Source organism: Choloepus didactylus, chromosome 10 (assembly GCF_015220235.1).
Source record: "Choloepus didactylus isolate mChoDid1 chromosome 10, mChoDid1.pri, whole genome shotgun sequence".
NCBI lineage: Eukaryota > Metazoa > Chordata > Mammalia > Pilosa > Megalonychidae > Choloepus > Choloepus didactylus.
The window spans coordinates 2,081,700-2,102,947 of record NC_051316.1 but is presented as its reverse complement, the minus strand read 5'-3'; the positions used below and the strand labels follow the sequence as shown (position 1 = coordinate 2,102,947).

The 21,248-nt window shown below is 36.0% G+C and overlaps 1 pseudogene; it reads left to right on the top strand.

The window, feature by feature from the left end:
- The first annotated feature begins 9,076 nt into the window (after window positions 1-9,076).
- LOC119505588 overlaps window positions 9,077-21,248 on the top strand; it is a 74,923-nt pseudogene continuing 62,751 nt past the window's right edge.

Sequence of the window (21,248 nt, the reverse complement as noted above, 5' to 3'; positions counted from 1 at the left end):
CTTAATTATCCTCAGGGTAGCATACATAAATAAATATCATTTGCCTGGTGCTTTAAATCCAAAGCGGAGATTTCAATGAGTTGAGTGAAATCTATTAAAAGAGAAAAAGTTTTAAGTTGGACCCTAGGGGAGCTAGTTAACTTCATGTAATAACAAAAACAAAAATAATTTAAGTTCCATGTATTGCTAATGGCAACTAGTTCATCAACACAACCTATCATTTCCTATTTATGTTGATATTTGTTAACCCCATTACATCTGGTAGAAACAAATAAAACTGGAAGTTCTCAAGTTAATGTATCAGGAGCACCATATTTTTTCATTAAATACGAATTCTCTTAAATGAAATTTTGGAAAATAAGTTGAATTCAACCATATTATTCACAGTTGTCTGCTTATACCTCACTCAATTTGAAGACATAATATTTATTCTGATAATATAAAAGTGAGTTTTATCAAAATGTGCCTAAATGTATATAAATTAATGCTATTTTGACAATGTCCACACTGGTAAAATTACTTTCAGTGTGTTTTGCTCACACATTTCTGTCATTGGAATAGTACTACAGCATAGTTCTGCACTTCAAATGATGATTTTCATGGATTTTCCAGTCAAAATTTCACACCATGCTCTCACTTCTTTGGGAATTGCTCATCATGAAGTATTGGGTGTGTTTTCTATGATTAAGTCATTATACATTTTAGGTGTGGATAATTCTTTTGTGAAAAATGTATGGCACAGTGAAAGTTAAGTGCATTAACAACTAGAGATAATTACATCTCAAAAGTTATTTCTGTCTGTGTACACACATGCCCTAAAACAATGTATCCCAGAGACTACAGTGACCTCCACAGACCTTGGATAATTTATTAGGCATTGAAATTTAAGCCTTGTCTTTATTAATGGCTATTTTACTGTTTTTACATATAATTTTGGCATATTGAGAAAAGTTTCAACAATTTGCAAATTAAGGCATAAATTGAATTTTCTTTCTATCTATTCCATTTCAAAATAGGAGTTTTGAGCATCTGTTTTGCTCCAGCCACACCTAGAGGGAGTGTAAATATAGTAATCACACTTTACTACAAAATGCTCATGAATTTTACATTCTAAGAGGGAAAAATACCTAATAAATACATACATTTATTGTAATTATATTACAATGTAATGATGTATCATACGAAGTCCCTTTGAGTTGAATGTAGTTGAGTGATTGTAGATGCCATCACTTACTGATGAAGTGAATCCATGAAATATCCCCACAGTAACAACCAGGCCAGTGTTTGCTTGACCGAACAACTGGATACCATTATTACCCACAATGACACATGAACTTAACCTTTACAGTTGGGGTATATATTGACCTTATCTAGCTTTTTATCTTTCATACATCTATATCTATGTATTGCACCTAGGGATACATTTATGTGTGTGTCTTTGGTTATAGGTATTTTAATGGAGGCTTTTCATTTATTCTTCCTTATTTGAAATTTTATAGTAACCTTTCAGGTTAGTAGTGGAGAAAACAGCTAGCCCTATTCTTAAGATATATAATTTAAAAGATCTATGGGTGAGACACTCAAAAGCTTGTCAGAAGATAGAGGTGCTAAATGAGTCTCAGCATGGCCATTGAATAAATGGAAAAATCCATTAGAGAACAACTCTCCATACCTGCAAGTGGGTATCAGGCATGTATTCCTAATCCAAAGATAACCAGAAATAACCCTAAAGAAAGAGAAAAGGAAAATAGAATAGTAAGGTATTTATAATTCTTTTTCATAAATTTATGGAATTTATGGGACTCTCAGATGCTCTCTTGAGCCTTAACATCAAACAAATTCTGTTTACTAGTTTCACAGGTAACATTTTTGAAGACATGAGCTCTTTATAAATACTGCTAATCACAGGAAACCTATAATGACTGTTTCCAAAGGCAATGAAGGTTGTGTGCTAAGGTTAGGCATCAAAGGGGAAAGGAGGGGTAAATAGACTTTTGTATACCTTTTAGATACAGGCAGCATTATAAGGGAAGGTGAAACTATTCTTTCAGGTTTCAGAACATTTGCCCAAACTCAACTATTTGTGGGTCCTTTTGGGCCACTAAAATCTTCATTGTATGTCCCCTATGACTTAATGTATAAATGATAATGAATTATCTGCTAGACTTTGCCTAAAATCCCTATGAGGAATTGCTGCAGGTGGAGCCATTTTAGTGGACAAAAGAAAGATTATGAACTTACCCAGCTATGTTTTCAGTGACCCATGGATAATCACATCAACCTGGCTATTTTTTAAGCTGACTGGAAAGCCTCTGAGTGGCATAAAAAATAAGGTCCCCTGTGGGGACAAGATGTATGGATGAACGTAATTTCTTCTCTTTAATAAACTTTTGGTTATCCATGTGAATACTCAACAGAAAGAAACCTATGCTGATGAGCAGAATATAACTGACAGACCATGCTTCTCAGCTAAATGCAGAGACAGAATTGCCATCCACCATAGAGCAAGTTGATGTGCAAGTGGATGTACAATCTGTCATCTCCTGGATCCACAAGAGGACATCCATGATCCCAACCTGAGCCTGCATGCATGGACTGTCATTATCATCAGAAGATCTGGAACAGAATGAAAAAATCTGTCTCATCTGCCAGACCCTGCCCAGGGACAGATTCCTTATCCAATGGGCTAGGACAATCTTAGTAGATAGACTACATTAGGCCTCTCATCACATCCAGAGTGTAAAACTGACTGCAATTGACACTTTCTCCAGGTTTGGTTTAGTTGTTTCCATGAATTCAAATTATTGAGGCCTTACTATCCAGGCTTCAGGATGATACTTGTTTCCTGTTTGGATTTTCTAAAATGTTGCATATAAAAATGGCCAAAAATTCGAGATCCAAGCTATATATATAGTGACCCAGTCAATGGACATCCAATGAACTTTCCTTTTTCCACATTACCTACATGCTACAGGTGTGATTTTCTTCTTTTAGAATTAAAGACAGGTTTCAGTGACTGATTGATGGAGACAAGATAACCCCAGTCTGGATTACCCATCTCAGGTGATCAGTCTAGGGTCTCACTGCAGTACTTCCCTAAAAGGGCACTTACTATGTGTGCCTATTTTTGATCAGAATGTCTGTCTTCCTAATTTAAATGTACAGCTTTCTTTACAGTTATTGACAAACTGGTCTTCATGGGGGCCCTGCAAGGGCCTTCCTTCCCATCCAATATAGCAAGAAAGACTTAAATAGATGGGAGACTAAGATAAATAATAACTTTCAAGATGTGAGAAATCTCAGTCCTGGTTTACACACAATTTTTCATTATATGTAGGTACCACCTGAAAGTAGACAGCTGTAGCATTGCAGCCTCTTTCTGTATCATCCATGAAAGACCATAGTGAAGATAATTTATCTGCATGAGCAGAACAAAGTATTGCATTAGCATGGTTATATAATAATTTATACTCATCTGTAATACTACATCAACTCTCAACACTTGGTGGTTCCCTAAAAGTAGTTGCAACGTGAAATCTGCAATCCTATTGAAGAATTTTCACATTCTGCTAAATTTAAAACCATTGATCTATTTAACATTTGAAATGGTCTCCTAACCATCATTGAATTTGTAACAGCAAGAATTGTTCATCTGGAGAATATTGATTCAAAGAGTGATACAGATCTTATGATTATGACATATTTCATTATATAGTACCAAAATAAATCACATGCATTAATATGACAAACAATGTGATAAGGGAATTCTTCAAGTATTTGGAAGGTGACATGCAAATGTGGAGAATGCAAAAATTCTAAAGTTTTAATTTTCATTTAAATTTCAAATATTTCCTTAACAACTAATTCTGTTACTTCTTTCCATTATATTGATTTTGGAGACAATATTTGCCAAGAAGCAGTTTGAATTAACTGTAGTCCATGTCTAAGTATTAATATATTTCATTCTTTTTTTGCACAACCTCCATATTTGATTCTTGATATTGGTCAATGTATTTACTGTATTTGCATTCTTTTATGTTCATGATTAGTATAGGTAGGAATTAGCCAAATTGGATGATCATGTCAAAGATACTCTTCTGGGATTTTTTTCCTTCACTTTTTCTTTCTGTTTTCCTATTTTGTCTTATTATTGAATTTTATTCTTTTCTTTCTATTTTATACCTTCTACTGTTTGTAGAATCACTTTTATCTGTTTTCATTTTCTTTTGACATTCCTCCTTTTCTAGTTTAAGCAGTTATAAATTTCAGCCTTGCAATGATTTATTTTAATTTAAAAATGTTGATGTATTGTATTCTGATTATAATTCAATCCAAAAATGCATTTAAATTTTTTTTCTTTGATTGCTTTTCTGACTCCCAGATTGTTTAAATGTGGTAAAATAATACATGCTGCAAAATTAAGTCATTTATATTCATGTAGAATTGTTTAATGGCTCAGAATGTGTCCCATGGGAAATCCTAATTAAAACTACATCTATATTGACTGAATACCTCCAGAATGTCTAAAATTAACAAGTCTGACAACAGCAAATGATGGTCTGCATTGCTTAACTTAAACTCCCATGCATTTGTATGATCATGTGAGATGTTATATCATTTTATATGTGTCAGTTTAGTCAAGATGATGGAAAATTTATGTCCAAAAATAATTTTTTGAGTACCAATAATAATTTTTCTCATAACTTATAAGTGGATATAGTGCAGACATCCATGAAGGAAAATTGGCAAATATATTGTGAGTATATATAAAATACAATATCACACCGAATTTTTAAGGAACATGCAAAAACATTAATTTCAGTTTGAATAAAGGGCCATGCATGAAAGAGTAAACTTTACATGACATAATTTATACAAACATGTAGAGGATAAATGAACCTATGGCAAAATAAATGAATAAATGCACAGACTGCTAGTTGCCTTTGGGAAGGGGATGTCAGAGAATGTACTATAGAATGGGCCAAGAAGTCACTCTGGGTTGATGGTAATATGACATACCATTTAATGTTTTGGGTTACACTGGTTTTATATTTGTGAAATAGTATTAATTTAAATTTCATCCTTTTAACAGTTTGTAAATGACAAAATGAAAGGACAGTTAATATGCATATTGAATAAATGGAAAAATCCATTAGCAGTAGATTCCTCATCCAAGCATGTGGGCCAAGAATGAGTATTTATTCACCATCAAAACAATACAAGATATCATGAAAGGAAACTAAAAAACAACAACAACAACAAAAAACAAAAGCAAAAACAAAATTATACTGAGAGTATTCCTGAGTGGGCATTTATGAGCATTTCTCACTTGGCTTTATTGTAACTCTCAAAAGTTTTCTCTACCCTTATCCTAATGCCAATTTTTCTAATTTACAATTCTGTGTATGTTGCACCAGACATAGGTCCTTCCAAATACCACAAATTACCGTAGACCAATAATCCCACCACAATCTTTTTGTTTTCATAACAAAAGACTAGGCTAACTAAATAGATAACTAAGAAGTTTTAGAATATGAACACAGGATGTCATCCATGATGGCATAAGAAATCCATGAGAATGTTTCTCCTTAAAGAGAGTTAATTAAAAGGACAGATTCAACTAACTTGGAACATTGGGAGATGACCAAGACTGGAGAAAGATCCACAAATGCAGAATCAAAGGAAAAAAACCCATACATAGGTAGGAGAGTGGGGCAGCCCAGGCATGCCAATCCAGACTTTTACCGTATGCATGGTCCACACAGCTTGAGTTACACAGCACTTGCCTGGTAGCTCAGTTTAACACAGTCATTGACCACAGAGCCATCCACTTCTGTTACTCAGAAACCTGTGTACATGCAGGCACAGGGTCCAAAAGCCACAGAGAAACAATGTGTGTCCCTTGCAGTTGACCAGTGCACATGCAAAGTGTTTCCCCAGATACAACTGACCCCTGGAGGATCTATTGCCAAACTCTGAGCACTTACAGGCTAGAGTTGCACCTAAATGAAAGATCAAGTGTTTCTGGACACTAATACCATGTGGTTCTGAGGGGGAGGATTTCTTAATATAGACATTACCAGTGGTGTAAAACAACAGGCAAAAAAAGAGGGGGGGGACTGAACTTTTGTAAGGCAGAGAGGAACAAGAATTGAAATCTGTAGTGAAAATGCAGCCTTGAGCTTTGGAGATAATGATAAAATAATAGCTTCTAGAGAAGAAAAACTGCATACAAACAAAGAGAATAGCCCTTGAAGAGAGGAAAATAAATCCTCTCCTGAAGGGGAAACAGTCACACATACTAGGGTAATAATAAAAGTTGCTGTGCATACCCAAGGAGTGAGGCAGGTGAAGAAAGACCTGAGAGAGTCTGAACTGGTAAACAACAGCTGCTCTAAGGTTCAGTATAAACTGGCCCAAGGGTTGAAGAAGAGCCTAAATGCACATCCTAGCTACAATAAATCCCTAGGCAAGAGAAGAACACTGATATCCAGAGTTAGCACATCAACATAACCAAATTACCAAATTCCCAAACATCAACTAGAGATCACAAATCATACAAAGAAACAGGAAGAGGTGGCTCAGCAAATGAAAGAAATTAAAAATTTGATTGTGTTAGTGAATACAAACTGGCATGAATGTATCATCATGCATAACAAATGGACATTACAAGACATGTGATTTTTCTAACTCCACCTTACATATGTTGGCAACCACTTTACATCTAGAAAGTGCAGATGTGGTAAAAGTTTTCTTTTAAAAGGTTGTGGGGGGGGGTGGTAACCTGAGAGCAGCATTTTCATTTTATATACATAGGCCTCCTACAAAGGGCCAATAAATCCTTCCAAAGGGTTGTGGGCCCTTCTAATTGGACAAATGTAGCATGTTATTCTACTGGCTTTCTCTTCTACTACCAAGCAAGTCTGGCTAGAACAAAGACTAATGAGCTGATGGCCTGCTAACAGTTTCACCCGGGGTCTTCCAGGGCTCTGCTCACCTTCAAGGCCCCTTAAGGCCTTTTCCATGGCTGTCAGGACAAGTTGGCATCTCTCGCCGGAGTAGCCACCCAAGGTCTTGGATCTGCATGGCTCCATGGCCTGCAGGGGTGGCTATGCTGGAGTACACGCAGACGCGTCTTCTGAGCCCTTGTCAAGTCCTTTAAGGGCCCTCCGTGGCCTCCAGTAACTGCCATTCTCCTCTCCCTGCCACACCCCCAGCCTGCAGGTTTGCACAGGGAAACTCCGCAGCCGGCTGGTCCAAGCTCTGCGAGGCTGCTGCTACCGCCACTGTCAGGACACCGTGGGGGGATGGGAGAGCAGGCTTCTGCCGCTGCCTCCGGGCCTTAACCCAGCCAGTGTGGGGAGGACTCTGGGTCTCTGCAGGGCAGGGTGCCACGTGCTGCCCGCTACCCCACACCCTCCCCTTCTTGGTAACCTGCCGCCTGGGCGGTGGGCCTAGTTGGTCGAAGGAACGCAGGCCAAGGTCAGCTGCCACGCTTGGTATAATTTTATAATTGTGTATGAGATAACGTGCTAATTACTGTTTGAGTTATTGGAAACAATATCCCATTGGATGCTGGAAGGTATGTTTTCTAAGCATTTAAAATTTCATCCGTTTTAATTTTAATTTTTATCTTTGGTAAAGTACATAACATAATAATATGCTGGTATGATATATGTAATTTATAAACAAATAATATTTTGGGATTCTTGCTCAATTTTTTTTTAATGCTGAGTGTGATGTCTATATTTTGGAGACCACTGACATAGAGGGTGGCATTTTAGTGTTTTGTGATTTACAGTGGTGAAAGGAGTCATAAATCTCACTGCCTGTCAGATCCCCACAATTCATTGTGTTGTATTTCAACATTATGAATGCAGTTTCATCATTATTGTGGTTTTCACTAGCAGCAGAGTTATATTTTAAGTGTTTCTGCCCCAATCTTTCTTTCAGGGTTAATTGAAACAGGAAGCAAGATGAAGCATTTCCTTGTGTCACTGATACTAACTGGGAAAAATTTATTTCCCTCTGTTTGGGGAATGAAAGAAATGCATAAGATTCAAACTTTGTTCCTTGAAAGAAGAATATCCAGAGAGCAATGGAGAATAGCCACAAGATTGGGGGCATGTAAACTGATACCAGGCTTCAGAAACTGGTGGGAGGGAGTGAGGTGTGAATGTGTATTTATATAGTTGGACCAATATTCAGGGCTCCCAGTGTTTGGCAGGATCTTCACACTGGAAATTTAACATCCATTTTCACCCTTGTATAAGATAAGGGAGAAAGAGAATTACTTAACCTTCTCATTGTGAATACTTTTAACAAATAAAGAAGGGTTAAGATGTAAAGTTAAGGTCCTGTTCTGCCCCACATTGACCTCACCCCCAATGTAGACTCCCACTCCTCAGACTATCAGCATTTTGTGAGTACTTAGAGAAATTTCTATAGCTATACAAGTACATATATGTAAAAGTGTGTGTGTGTGTGTGTGTGTGTATATACATATATGTGTATATATATATATCCTTTTCTTAAACAGATGGGAATCATAGGTATTGTATTATTCATTATGCTTTTCTTTACTTTGCAATGTTATTTGAATATTTTCAATATAAGAGAAAGTTTTATCTCATTCTTTCTAGATACTTCATGACATTCCATTATATAGATTTACTATAATTAATTTAGCTATTTCCTTGTTCAACATTGTGATATCCTTATGCATGTATCCTTGTACACATATAAGGGACATGTTTATAGAAATGGTATTACTGGTTCAAATGTATGCATGTTCAAATAGATGGTAGAGCCAAAGAAAAGTGCATCAACTTATCCTCTCATCAGTGAGAAATTTTCCTATTTCTTTCAAATCCTTATATTGTTTGGATTTTATGGCTAAACCTGGCATTTGATTTTTCTTCCAATTTGTTTTTCTTCAATGATAACTGAGGTTGAGCATCTTTTCTATAGCCCGTTGGCTATATGTATCTTCTGAAAGTAGGTAATTTTTAAACTATTACCTAGGGTAGGATCCTTTCCATTGTACTGATTGCACCTGTAACTGTTACTATACTTAGGGTCACCAAAGAAGTGGAGGTGGTGAGGAATTCATGCTTGAGTGAACTTTGGCTGTTCCATCAGTCTGATTATTGAGGAAACTTGAAAAGCTTCAATTGTGTGACGTGCCACCCAAACCTAACAGAGGTAATGGAATCGTAACATTGCACAGCCTTTCAGCTATTTAGTCAGCTGTTCCAAGATCTAAAGTGCCCTCTTTCTTCCCAGGATTTTACTTTGGGAAAGTGATTTGACTAGATCTCACATAACGCAGCCAGGAGTTTTAGGACCTGATTCCCAATGTGCAGAAAGAGACAATTATTTAACATTCTGACCTCAGGTTACAATAGTTATATCAGTGTGTTTAAGCAGGCATCAAATTGTCTGGGGATATACTACTGTTCACTATATTAACTTTCATGTTGTTTCATTATTTTCTAAGATTTTTCTTTGTATTGGATGGTGTAAATCTTGTGGCTTAAGATAGACAAACATGCAATATGGAGAAGTACTTGAAATAAAAATGTGACTGGTCGGCATATAAATTATTAAATGCAATATGTATAATATAGCTTTATCTATGTAGTGTTATCTAGATTGGGCCCATGTGCTATTTCTATGACTTTGAAACATCTTATATTTTTAAGACATTCAAATGGTCTGACTAGTTTGTATTCTGAGAAAATTTCTTTACTCTTTCCATCAGATTCTACTCTTAAAATTCACTGCATGGTCTCTATGGACAAGAAGCCAAACTTCTCTACTGCTACAGTCTTTTAGTTGAATGACAGAGAATCCACATTTCCTCTCATTTTATTCTGAGGCAGCTAGTATATTTTACAGTCTCCCAAATTCTTTTCTTCTTTTAAAGGCATTCAAGTTTAATATTTTTTAAAAGTCCAATAATTTTCAGGTGATAAAAATCTGAAATCCTGCAGACCTTAAAAAGAAATACAAATAATTTTTTAAAAAAAACTCACAGAGAAATTTACCATGTGTATCTAAAAATTTCAGCTATGCATTTGTTGGTTGCATTATTGTAAAATTGCTAATATTACCTACTATTCAAAAGCATTGAAATAAACATATTTAGAAATAATGCTCTTTACTAAAAAATGAGAGAGGATGAAGCATATATCTCTTTATGTTGGATTAATATTGATTAGTTATATTTTGTGGAAACTGAGATGTTTTAAAGATTAATTTTAACAGGGAAATCTTTTCCTACCTTTTAACTTCACACTGTATAATACTGAAGTTTTGCCTTATAATCTGTGGTTTTGAAACCTATATATCTGAGTTAAAATTTATTCATTTGAAGATTTCTTAGTTTTTGTTATAAGGGTACACTGACCAAAAAAAAATGTTTCATGGTTCTTTTCTTAGGGTACCCTCTCTGGTCAAATGGAATCATCTACTTTAAAAGTTATTATAAAAGAAAACTAATAAAAATAAATTGCATGCAATTATGGTAAATGATAAACTTACTGATCAGTTAGAAACTACAAAAGGCATAATTGCTTTCTGTGTCTGTGTAGTCAATGATGAGTTAGTATTGCTCTTTTGTTTATGAAAGAATATTTTTAAATGTATTAAGTTGTTCTTTACTGAATGCCATAAGAGAATTGAGTAATCTTGAATTCTTGCCAGAGAGAGACTTTGGCACTGAGAAGAATCATTTTTATTGCCATTTCATTTATTCACCAGCATTTACTGAAGCTCTGTTCTTCTTATGTACTCTGTTAGGCACAGAGTTTGTGGTGGTCCATGTTAGAAGTAAAATGATCAATAAAGCATACTGCCTTAAGTATTTTGCAAGCTTGGGGATGGGAGGGTATGGAGAGGCAGTCATGTAAACAGCACAGGATAATTCAAAGAAGAATGAGTAGTCATTAATGGTACAAATGATACAGTAGTAAGTGTGAACTTTAGAATGGTGTTTATTAATTGCCCATCTTCAGCTAAGGGCTTGACTACCCATAGTTGATCTAACATCATCTCCCCAATGTCTATCACCTCCTTCCCCATCTCATACTTCTCTTTATAGGGGTACTGATATTTTCCAACACCCCCTCCCCTACACTACAGTGACTGATCCATATAAGCAATTAGCACATGGAATTCCTCTCTCAGCACTGGTTCAGGAAAGGGCTTGCTTTTACGTCTGGGTGAGAGGACAGGAAGAGAGGTTTCCTGAGGGTTTATGGAAAGGTTTTTCCTTACTCTTCTGGGAAAACTTATCTAAATGCTCATTTCATTCACTCTTGTTTTGTATGAGGAAGCCTCATGGATCCGTGTGGAAGAACCAGCCTTAGACTGAATCTGACACTTCAGAAGGCACAGCGCAATGAGAGAAGGAAGCCAGGTCCAAGCCTGAAGCCTGTGTTTCCTCTGGACTTCAAGGTAACTGAGTCAACAAAACACTTTTGTATTTATGCCAGTCTGAATGGGGATTTCTCTTGCCTTCAACCAGTCTAAATTATACTCATGGGTTTTCTCTTTTAATCTTCACAATGAGCCTAAAAATGGATGACGCTACTGTCACCATTTTATGGTTGAGGCAACTGAGGCCTAGAATACTTAAGTAATTTGCCCCAAATTACTGTAGCAGTAAGTGATAAAGCCTGGACAATAGTAGTTTAATTCCAGGGACCACACTCCTAATCACCACATCCTACTCTTCCATATGCTTTGGGTACACAGAGCAAATGTTGGTAAAACTTAAAGAAGTGGTATGGTGGGAGCATTTGATCTGGGCCTATAAGGTAAAATATAAATCAACAAAGAATGGAACAGACACAATAGCTTTGGTGTAGAGGAGATAACGCAGCTGAAGCCAGGGTTTAGGCTATGTGTAATCCCTCAGGGGGATGACAGGGAACGAGAATAACAGGAAAGCTCCAGGGCACCTCAGATGTTAGAAGATGAAAAAGACAATGGTGTATGACAAATGGAGGAGTTAAAAGGAGGGAGGAGTTGCTGAAAGAAAATGGTGAAACAGTGGAAGAAGCAGAACAATTGAGTCTAATACTGACCTACTACTATTTCATTAGATATTGGGATGATGGTACTAGCAATTGTTGGACTGAAAAATAACATCACATTGATCTGTGTAGACTTCAGAATTGTCATTAATTATCAGGGAAAATCCAGGTTTCAATTTAGGAGAGAAGGTGGAGGAAGTGTTCACAAAAAGGTTGGTTGAGAATGTGTGTCTAAGAATTCAAATGAGCACAGCGAAGGTTTGGCAGGGGTATCCATGGGTGAGGATAATGGTGTTGCCTAGAACACAGGTGTGAGAGGGATAATGGACTGGAAGCATGTGCATCTGGATCAATGTACCAAAATGAGCAAGAAAAAGAATTGCAGGGGTAAAGAGACCATTGTCTGATATAACTGCATCCAAGATTTCATTTATATATGTGGACTCCTTCACAATTCTGATTTCCAGTGCATCAAATCCTGCTGGAAGAAGGAAGCTGAGGTGGCTATGGTAACCTGACAAACCTAAAAAAATACTGATATTCACAAACAGATGGTGGGTGTAGTCCTTCAAAAACAACAATAACATCAACAGGGACAGCCTCAACAGCAACAACCACAGTAATTTTAACTCCAGCCTCTGCAGAAGAACAGAGCTGCATATATTTTTTAATAATCAGTCACAAATTAACTAATTGCTACAATCCCTAATCCTGTTTTCTCTCTAGCTTGCCATTATCTGCAGATGTCAAAATAAGTAAAATAAATGGACTAGATTTCCTTCAGATGTTTGTCGATATTTACTCCTCTAAGAAAAAGGAAATCTGACAGCAAATCTCCTCCCTGGGTCATTACTTTGAAAACTCTTTTTATATTTGAATATCTGATGGAGACTTTTATTTTCTCCATTTTTCCTTTTCTGAGTCATTAAGTTCAGTGATTCCCCTGCAGAACTGACTAAAACTTCACTATGGGGACTTGATTAAAAATGCACATTCCTGGTCTCTACCCTAGATAGGTAGATTTATTTAGTCTGTAGTAGGAACCAGGAATCTACATTTTAAATGAGCTCCTCTCCTGATTGGTGTCAAGCCAGGCTTGAGAAATACAATGCTGGGTCCAGGATCATCCCCGGGAGTTGTGTCCTCCATGGCCAGGGACATGCCACATTTACACCCCCAGGAGTCAGGTCCCACATAGTGGGGAGGACAGTGAGTTTACCTGCTGAGGGCAGTGAGTTTACCTATTGAGTTGGTATGGCAAGAGATGCCACATCTGAACAACAAAGGAGGTTCTCTGGGGTGACCCTCAGGGACAATTACTAGAAGACTTAGCTTCTCCTTTGCAGTAACAAGCTTCATAAGGGGAAGCCCCAAGATTGAGGTCTTGGCCTGCTTACCTTGATTTTTATTTTGCATTATCTTCTCACACCTGCCTGTAGGTTTGTTAGCACCAGAGTTTTTGCTTATGGAGGATTACATGAGATCTGCATACCTGAGGGGATTTTTCCTTTCCCATTTCCCTTTCTCTTTGGCCCCAAATTCAGGACCCACAATCAGGAAATGACCCTAGTGATGAGGTGAAGAATGGGATGTGCTACTGGATGTGGGGCACTAGAGCAAAGACTGGGAATGCACTGAGATTCTCAGAAACCTCAGTAGTGTGTTAAACTACAAGGCAGGATAAAGCTTTAGTGTCTATCTGCATTGTGTTGCCTATTGTGCATACCACAAAACCTGTTTTCATGCAGTGTTTTGGTGTTGTAGAAGTTTCTAGTTTCATAATTATCATTGATTAGGGATTCATCAATAAAGGTAGACATTTCAACTTCTGACTTGGATCATAGTTTCCAAAAAGAATTTCTTGGAAAGTCTGGGTGGTCTTTCTTGATGAAACAATGCCAGGAAGCTTTAATTGTTTGGTCATATATTGCACACTGGCAGTTTGTGGGCTGAATTCACTCTTTAAATTGTTTACTTAAATTTGCTTCTTTAAATTTTTGATTCTTACCAGCACTGTGTTTTAAAAAAAAATGGATTATGGTAAAACAAACAAACAAAACAACCAAGAAAAGTCACCTAAAAATCCAAATTTCTGGATTTTCTTGCAAAATCCAAAGGCATGACAATTATTGTCCCAGTAGCAGAGAACAAAACACCAGTGTGTCATCATCCACACCACCACCTGGTCTCTTTCACTCATTGTTTCCTTCCAGGCTCTCCTTGGCATTGGAGCTTATGACCACAAACTTAAGATTATAAGCCATAAATTCAGACTGCCTGGGTTTAAGTACCCACTTCTCAGGTTATCCTGTGTATGCTGGTTTGAATCTGTTATGTACCCCATAAAAGACTGTTCTTTCAATCCACTCTTGTGAGAGACCTATTGTGGGTGGAACCTTTTCATTAGATTATTTCCATAGAGATGTCACCCACCCATTCAAGGTGGGTCTTAATCCTTTACTGAAGTCCTTTAAGAGGCCTGGGAGAGAGAGAGAGAGAGAAAGAGAGAGAGAGAGAGAGCTCAGAGAAGCTGAGAGATAGAAGTTGATAGCCATGCAAGGAAGCCATGGAAACCAGAAGTTAACTCCAGGAGTAGACAAGCAGACTCCTGCCATGTGCATTCCCATGTGACAGAGGGACTATGCCATGACCCTTTCTTCAGAGAAGGTATAGTCCTGTGATGCCTTAATTGGGACATTTTCATGGCCTTAGAAATGTAAATTTGTGGACTAATAAACCCCCATTGTAAAAGTCAATCCATTTCTGGCATGTTGCATTTTGGCTACTTTAGCAAACTGGAACACTGTACAACTCTGGGCAAGTTAATCTCTTTGTGTTGATTTGACATCTGCAAATATGGATGATGATAACAATATCTGTAACACTGGACTGTTAAGAGAGTTACATGAGAACAATACTTGTAAAGACTATGGGGCATAGTGTTAGTAGTAGGGGAGATGATGATGATGATGATGATGATGATGATGATAGATCAACTAGAATAGCTGCTTCATTATCAGCTTGAGTTGTTGTCTATGGAATGATCCCAGCCACTCAGAGAACAAATATTCACCAATTAAATGATTGGATGTTTCATGGCTTTCATTTTCTACTATGTAGGAGGATATTTAAAAGACATTCCTACTGAGTATTGTTATGTGTTGAATGAAGACAACAGTAAAATGAAGGATAATAAAGGGATATATTAACTTATTTTTCCCAATCCTTTTATGAAAAACTTCATGAATACAAAAAGAGAAAAAAAAAAAAAATAGTGGGCTGAACATTTATATACCCTCAACCTAAATTCAGTGTTAGCATTGTACCATCTTTACTTTATCTGTGTGTGTGTATGTGTGTTTTTCTTTTATTTGATTCCATGATTGCATTTTTGGTAATGGACCTTTCACCCTATATTCTTTTTCATGCCTCTTTTAAGAAATACATTTCCCTACAATACTGTTACAACCAGAGAAAAATAACCAGAATTCCATATTACTTATCCAATCACATGTAAATTTCCTCAATTGTCCTGTGATTATATTTTGTAAATTTCTTTAAGAAGGGTTCAATGAATGTTCTCACATTTCAATGAATTTTTAATCTAGAAGAAGCCTGCCATCTATGTTTTTGATTGGAGAAGGTGTGGGTTTACAGAACAATCATGCATAAAATACAGTATTCTCATCCTATTATTAACATCTTGCATTGGTGTGGAACATTTATTGCAATTTGATAGCACATTTTTACAATTGTTCTTTCCCATCTCTTTTTAAATTGTGGCATAATTGACATACACTGCACATATTTAAAATGTTCAACTTTATAAGTTCAGGCATTTATATACCCATGAAACTACCACCACAATCGAGATAGAAAAACATACACTACCACCAAAACTTTGTAATCCTTCTCTTTGGACCCCTTCCTATCTCATTCCTCATCCTCAGGTAAGCACTGATCTTCTTTCTGTCACTAAAGTTTAGTTTGCATTTTCTACAATTTCATATAAATGGAATCATAAAGTCTGTACTATATTGTGACTGATTTCTTTCCCTCAGCATAATTATTCTGAGTTTACTCCATGTTTTTGCACCTATCAATTATTTTTATTACCAAGTAGCATTCCAGTTAATGGATAGGTCACAGTGTATCCATGTTGATTGAGCCTCTGGGTTGTTTCCATTTTTTGGCTAATATGAATAAAGCTGCTATGAATATTTGTGTACAAGTCTATGTGGACATATGTTTTCTTTTGTCTTGGATATATTTCTAGGACTGGAATACCTGAATCATATAGTAGATTTGTGTTTAACATTTTAAGAAACTACCAAACTGTTTTCCAGTATGCTTATAACATTTTATATTACCAGCAGCGTCTGAGACTTCCAGTTTCTCCTTGCCAATACTTGGTAAGCTATGTTTTAAAAATTTTAACCATATTAATAATTGTTGCCTTTATTTTTAGTTTTTGTTTTTATTTTGTTTGATTATGTTTTTCATGACATTGACTTTTTTAAAGTTTTTAAAGTTTTAGCATTATTTCTTCTTACATTTTTAAATTGTGAAATATAACATATATACAGGACAGTAATAACTTTCAAAATATGATTTAAGAAGTAGTAAATTTCAAAGAATGTTATGGGTTACAGATCCACAATTTCAGTTATTTCCTTTTTGTGAAATACAGCATATATACAGAAAGGTGATAACTTTCAAAGTATAATTTAAAAGTAGTTATATAGATAATTTCATAGAATGTTATAGCTTGCAGTTCCACAGTTTCAGTTATTTACTTACTATGAAATATAAGATATATACAGAAAGGTGATAACTTTGAAAGTACAATTTAATGAGAAGCTATTGAGCAAATTTCAAAGAATGTTATGGGTTACAGACCCAACATTTCAGTACTTCCTTCTAGCTATTCTAATTCCCTTGCTTATATATGTATATAAATTTATATATTCAGTGTTCATAATCTTTGTTGAATCCTATCTTGCTACCCCTTCATCTTATTTAATCAATTTCTCAGTCTCCAGGGATGTCTAGGCAGTGACCACACTAACATGTTCATGTTGAAAAGGGATGTCAACATTATGAAGAAGGGGCTGCATCTGGATGATGTTCTTGAAGAGGCTGTTGCTTCTGGGTTTTGGGACTTATCAGGCATAGGAACAATTTGGAAGATTTAAGTTGCTGAAAAGTAAACTTAGTGTGTGAAACTTTTATGGAGTCTCAAATGGGGACCTAGGTATTTTGGGACTACCATTGGTTAGGGCTTGGCATACTGTTGCCCTTTGGGATATTTAGCTGGAGCTTGCATAAGAGTAACATGTAGGATAGCCTCTTGACTCTATTTGAAAACTCTTAGCCACTGTAACCTTATTTTGTTACCTTTATTTTTCCCCTTTTGATCAAGGAGGTATTTTCAATCCCTCAAAGACCAGGCCAAACTCATTTCTGGGAGTCATGTCCCAGATTGCTAGAGAGATTCAGTTCCCTGGGAGTCATGTTCCATGAAGGAGGGATGTTAAGGAATTTATTTTCAGAGTTGGATTTAGAGAAAGGCCACATCTGAGCAACTAAAGAGATTTCCTGGAGGTATCTCTTAGGCATAACTATAAATAGTCTTAGCTTCCCTTTTGTAGCTGTAAGTTTTATAAGAGCAAGCCTCAGGATCAAGGACTTGACTTATTAAGTAGGGGGTCTAATTTCACATAGCATATGTTTTGTCCAAGATAAACAGTATCTCACATTATCTTCACTTAGTTGTACAATCATCACTCTCAATTTTAAACAATTATCATAACATAAAATACCCCAAAGTTCTTATCAGCCCCTAATTATTCATCCCTGGTAAGGTATTCTTATTAAATATAGTATATAATATGCAATTGGTAGTTTTTTCCATATGTCATGCTGTTGCTAACTCTTTGTACCAATGTCATGCCTTAGAAGTATATCATGCTAACATTTATATTTGTAGTGCTAAACTGTGGGATACATAGCTTTCAGCAACAATTTTTGATCATGTTTGCTTCAATGTGGCAGTGATACTTATAATCCCATTAATGAGCAATCATCACTCCTGTTCATTTCCATACCTTTAAGTTCATACTCATTAACATGTCTGTACATATTAGGTTATCATTCCCCTTTCACTAGCTTCTATCTATAATTCCCCTATAGTCTACATTATAAGACACTGATTTTACATTGTCCAGAGAGTTCATAGCAGTGGTAACATACAATATCTCACCTATTGTGCCTCTCACCTTTATGTCTTAAAGTTTCATCCATGTTTTCAAATGTTTCATGACCTTGTTCCTTCTTACTGCTGCATTGTATTCTATCACATGTATGTACCACATTTTGTTTACCCACTTGTCTGTTGAAGGACACTTGGATTGCATTCATCTCTTGACAATTGTGAAGAATGCCACTATGAACATCAGTGTGCAAATTTCTGTTTGTGTCACTGCTTTCAGACATTCTGGGTACATTCTGAGAAGTGGAATTGTCTGATCATACAGTATCACGCTATCTAGTTTTGTGAGGAACTGCCAAAATGCCTTCCACAGCAGCTGTATCATTATACATTCCCACCAGCAATGAAAACTTTTTCAATTTTTCCACATCCTTTCCAGCATTTGGATTTCCTCTTTGTTTCATGGCAGCCATTCTTACTGGGGTGAGATGATATCTCATTGTTGTTTTGACTTACATTTCCCTAATACCTAGTGAAGATGAAAAATGTTTCATGTGCTTTTTGGCCATTTGTATTTCCTTCTTTGGAAAAATGTCTATTCATTAGTTTTGCCCATTTTATAATTGGTCTGTTTGTATTATTGACATTGAGTTGTAGGATTTCTTTATATATGTTGGATATCAGTCTCTTATCAAAAATATGGTTTCCAAATATTTTCTCCCATTGAGTTGGCTGCTTCTTTACTTTTTGACAAATTCCTTTGAGGTACAGAAGTTTTTGATTTTGAGGTGTTCCCATTTATCTGTTGATTTTTTCACTGCTTGTGCTTTGGGTGTAAAGTCTAAGAAGCTGACTCCTAATACTAGGTCTTGAAGATGTTTCCCTACATATCTTCTAGCAGTTTTATGGTACCTTCTCTTTTATTGAGGTATATGATCCATTTTGAGTTAATTTTTGTATTGGGGGTGAGGTAAGGTTACTTTTTCAATCTTTTGGATATGGATATCCAGTTCTCCCAGCCCCATTTGTTGAAGAAACTGTTCCATCCCAGTTCAGTGGATTCAGGGGCCTTATCAAAAAATCAGTTGACCATAGACCTGAGGGTCTATTTCTAAATTCTTCATTCAATTCCATTGATCAATATGTCTATCTTTGTTCTTTGACTAATGTGACATTGTATTAAGGTTCATAGTCAGTAAGTATAAGTTCTCCCACTTCATTCTTCTTTTCTAGAATGTTTTTGGCAATTTGAGGCCCCTTTCCCTTCCAAATAAATTTGATGACTAGTTTTTCAAAGTCTGTAAAGTAGGTTTTTGGAAGTTTGATTGGAATTGCATTGAATCTGTAGATCAGCATGGGAAGAATTCACATCTTAACAACATTTAGCCTTCCTATCCGTGAACAAGGAGTATCTTTCCCCCTATTTAGGTTCTCTTTGATTTCTTTTAGTAAAGTTTTTTCATTTTCTGTATAAAGGTCTTTTACATCCTTGGTTAAGTTTATTCTTAGGTCCTTGATATTTTTAGTTGTTATTGTTAATGGAACGTTTTTCTTGAGTTTTTCTTCAGTTAGGTCATTTTGAGTGTATAGGAACATTACTGATTTTTATGCATTAATCTTGTATCCTGCCACTTTGCTGAATTTATTAGCTGACGCTTACTTGTCAATTTCTCATGATTTTCCAAAAATATGATCATATCATCTGCAAATAATGACAGTTTTACTTCTTCCTTTCCAAAATGGATGCCTTTTATTTCTTAGTGTTGCTGAACTACTCTGGCTAGAACTTCTACCACAATGTTGAATAATAGTGGTAACATTGGGCATCCTTGTCTTATTCCCAACCTTAGGGAGAAGGCTTTCAGTCTATCACCATTGAGTACTATGCTGGCTATGGGTTTTTAGTATATGTCACTTATCATATTGTGGGATTTTCCTTCAATTCCTACCTTTTGAAGTGTTTTTTTTAATCAAAAAAGGATGCTGAATTTTGTTGAATGCCTTTTTTTAGCATCTATCAGATGATCATTTGATTTTTCCCTTTCAATATGTTAATGTGTTGTATTGCATTGGTTAATATTTTAATGTACCATCCTTGCATGCCTGGAATGAACCCCACTAGGTCATGGTGTAAGATTCTTTTAATGTGTCTTTGGATTTGATTTGCAAGAATTTTGATGAGAATTTTTGCATCTATACTCATTAGAGAGATTGGCCTGTAGTTTTCCTTTCTTGTAGTATCTGCATCTGATTTTGGTATTAATTTGATATTAGCTTCATAAAGTAAGTAAGGTAGTGTTCCATTTTCCTCAGGTTTTTGAAAGAGTTTGAGCAGGTATGCTGTGAGTTCTTTTCAGGAAGTTTGGTAAAATTCCCCTGTGAATCCATCTGGCCCTGCACTTTAATTTGTAGAAAGCTTTCTTTTTAAATTCAGTTTTATTGAGATATATTCCCATACCATACAGTTATCCATGGTGTACAATCAGCTGTTCACAGTACCATCATATAGTTGTGAATTCATCAACCCAGTCTATATTTGGACATTCCCTTATACCAGAAAGAATCAGAATGAGAATAAAAAATAAAAATAAAAAAGAACATCAGAATCATCCCCCCATCACACCCTATTTTTCATTTAGTTTTTTGTCCCCATTTTTCTACTTATCCATCCATACACTGGATAAAGGGAATGCAAACCACAAGGTTTTCACAATCACACTGTCACCCCTTGTAATCTACATTGTTATACAATCATCTTCAAGAGTCAAGGCTACTGGATTGGAGTTTGGTAGTTTCAGGTATTTACTTCTAGCTATTCCAATACATTAAAACCTAGAAATTGTTATCTGTATAGTGTGTAAGAATGTCCACCAGAGTGACCTCTTGACTCCATTTGAAATCTCTCAGCCACTGAAGCTTTATTTTGTTTCATTTCCCATCTACCTTTTGGTCAAGATGTTCTTAATCCCATGATGCTGGCTCCAGATATCCCTGGG